The sequence below is a fragment of the Orycteropus afer genome, unplaced genomic scaffold (assembly GCF_000298275.1).
Source record: "Orycteropus afer afer isolate SDZICR_OR568_19922 unplaced genomic scaffold, OryAfe1.0 scaffold00602, whole genome shotgun sequence".
In the NCBI taxonomy this organism is placed as follows: Eukaryota; Metazoa; Chordata; class Mammalia; order Tubulidentata; family Orycteropodidae; genus Orycteropus; species Orycteropus afer.
Window position 1 is genome coordinate 35881 of NW_006922189.1, and position 3363 is coordinate 39243.

Below are 3363 nucleotides of genomic sequence, written 5' to 3' on the forward strand. Positions count from 1 at the left end.
AGAAAACAGAGTTTATTTTAAGAACATATTTATCTCACAATCATCAACGACTTGCTTAAAAACATTTATTAAAAATTACTTATTTGTAACTCATTATCACTGGTCCAAATATCAGGAATCTTTTTGTTTCTTTTTTCTCTTCTTTATAATTTAGTATAGAAGTTACTCTTGGTAACACAATCCTGGTTCATATGTGTGCTGAAACAACTCTTTCCTTAATTTAAAAGGGGTTCTTGTGGCAGAGTGTGTAAGTCTTTTGGACAGTAACCAGTGTTAGTGTCAGTGGTTCAAACGCTTCAGCTGCTCCACAAGAGGAAGATAAGGCAATCTACTTCCATAAAGATTTCCAGCCTTGGACACTCAATGGAGGTCACTATGAGTAGAAATTAATTGTAGTGAGTTTTGTTTGTTTTCTGCATGTTGATCTACTGCCAGACCCCCTAAATTTATATCAGAATGTTCCTTTAGAATTTGGCAAATATATCATACTATGTATTGCCTTTATTGTAAGTTCACAAATCCTCCTTCTCTTCCTTTACCATGAGAAGATTTGTTGATGTTAACCAATCTTCCGATTAGCAGTCAAATGCCTTAGGCACTTTGCCACCAGAGCTCCTGGTTAAAGCAATATTTTAAAAATATATATATATTTTATAATCAGTCTTATGTCGTATAGAGCAGAATGTTTTAGGGAAAGAAATCACATTTCTATATTAATTGAAAAATTGTAAACTGATGATTGCAATAGGGCATGTTTACCAATAGTCATTACCAATTATCCCCTTGCAAAACAATATGACTTTTTTATTCCTCTTTTTAAAAAGCAATAATTTGTTCAGACTTTTTTGAAGAGGAAAAAAAACAACATAATATTGGAAACATGGCTTTTATACATACCTATAACTTTTCATGTGCATTTTTGTGAAGATAATTTAAAAAGTGACATTTTAAAATTAATCATAAAGTTTTGAATCAGTTTCAATTCTTGGTGACCTTATGTATACCAGAATAGAACTGTGATCCATAGGGTTGTCAGTGACTGATTTTTCAGAAATAGATCAACAGTCCTCTCTTCAGAGGTGCGTCTGAGTTGACTCAAACCTCCAAAGTGTTGTTAGCAGCCTGGCATGTTAATTATTTGTCTCAACCAGGAATCTGTAATTTGCCATAGATTTATTTATTTTTTTAATATATAATGCAGGCAGTTAAATGTTTCCACTGAATTGTAGCTGAAAAGACTTTTATTAGTTATCCATGCTAGTAACCAATTACACCCAAAACTTAGTGGCTAGATACAACAATTATTTGCTATTTCACAGTTACTTTGAGTCAGAAGTCCGGGTATGTCTTAATTGGATGCCTCTGACTTGGTGTCTCTCTCAAGGTTGCATTCAAGATGTAGACCAGGTGTACAGCCATCTGAAGACTCCACAAGGGGAGGTTTTGATCTCCCTCACATGGCTGTTGGCCTATTTACCTACCTCAGACCATTGCAGCTTGGCAGCAGTTATCTGTCCTTTGCTATGCGAGCCTCTCCTTGGGACTTCTTATAGCATAATAGTTGGCTTCTCCCAGAAGCAGGGTTCCAAGAAACAAGCAAGATGGAAGTCACAATTAATTTTGTAATCTAATCTCAAAAGTGATAGTACATCATTTTTGATGCATATTATGGATTGTGTAAGTCAGTACATTCAGCCCAAACTCAAGGAGACAGCCTTACACAAATATGGGAATTCTTAGAAATGGTTTTGGTGTCCGTTTTAGGGGGTAGAGCATGCCCCTTGTTTTGCTGGTTTCTTTCTTTGAATGTTTCTTCCACTCTGGAGATGTATTCTCCACAATTCAACTTTGAGGTACATAAAATATACCTTCGTAACAAACTGTAAGCTTATGATTTTTTTCTGAAAAAACAAAGAAAAAGTTTATTTCAAGAGTGTCATTCCTGCAGCATGCCTGTATGTCATTTTGAGATGTGCTTTGGATTCCAGCCTGACATTGAACTGTCACAACAACCATATCCATTTACTTTCACTATATGTGTTTGACTTTGTCTTTACTGGACAAGGAGAAAAATTAGTATTTAAATTGTTCATACCCAGCATGTGTGCTGCTATTCACACTGCTTAATTATGTCAACAGAATTAGGCAGTTCTTGAAAACTGAATGAAAATAATTTTTCTCCCAGAGTAGTTTGAAAATTGATTGGATGTATTTTCCTTTTTTTTTTTAAAAAAAAATGTTTTAAGTTACATGTATTCTTCATGTTAATTTTATGACATGAATTGTTCTTTTATAAATTTGAGAATTATGCACTGATTTCTTTAAATAATTTATTGATTAATAATTAATTCTACTTTCCAAACATTCCAAAGATAATAATTTTAGAAATAAATGATTCTAAAGAATCCATTTTGGAAATGCTGTGGTAAATTTTTCCTCATCAGTGTTTTGCAGGAACATCATTCCTTAGAGCTCAAAGAATTCAGGAAGCCAGGGGAAAAATGTTTTCTGGGTGTGGCCCTTGTAGCTCTATAGAGAGGGAGATGCAGGACAGTTCAAAGTGAGCAACGGCTTCAGGAAGGGAGAAACAAATAGTGAATGCATTTGTTTCTTGGGGCTGTCATAACAAAGTACCTCAGACTTTGTGGCTTACAAAGAAATTTATTGTTTCACAATTCTGGAGGCTCAAAATCCAAAATTAAGGAGTTGTCAATGTCCTACTGTCTCTGAAGTCTCTAGGGAAGAATCCTTAGTTGCCTCTTCAGAACTTCTGTTGCTCTGGCAGCTCTTGGTGTTCCATAACTTATAGCTATATAACTCCAATGTCTGCCTCCATCATCACGTGACCCTCTTCATTGAGTCTCTGGCCATGACCTCCTTTTCTCGTAAGAACACCAATCATTGGATGTAGGGCCCATTCAACTCTAGTAAAGTAGCTCTGGTAATGTAGTGGTTTAAGGCATTTGGCTGCTAACTATAAATGTTGGTGGTTCAAACCCATGGAAGAAAGTTGAAACAGTGTGCTTACGTAAAAATGTAAAGCCTGGAAATCCGGTGGGGGTTGCTATGAGTGAAAATCAACTTCATGGCAGTGAGTTTGGTTTGGTTATCTACACCAGTATGAACTCATTTTAACTTAACTGATTACATCTGCAAACCCTATTTCCAAATAAGGTCACATTCTGAGGTTCAAAGTAGATGTGAATTTGTGAAAAATACCATTCAACCCACTAAAGTAAGTGTTCTAAAAAAATGAAGAGAAAAAGAAAGAAATAGTCTTGATGCTTCACATTCATTTTATTTGTATTCTGTTTTCTAACAATTTATTAATGTTAAATATTTCATTTTAGTAAAATAAAAAAG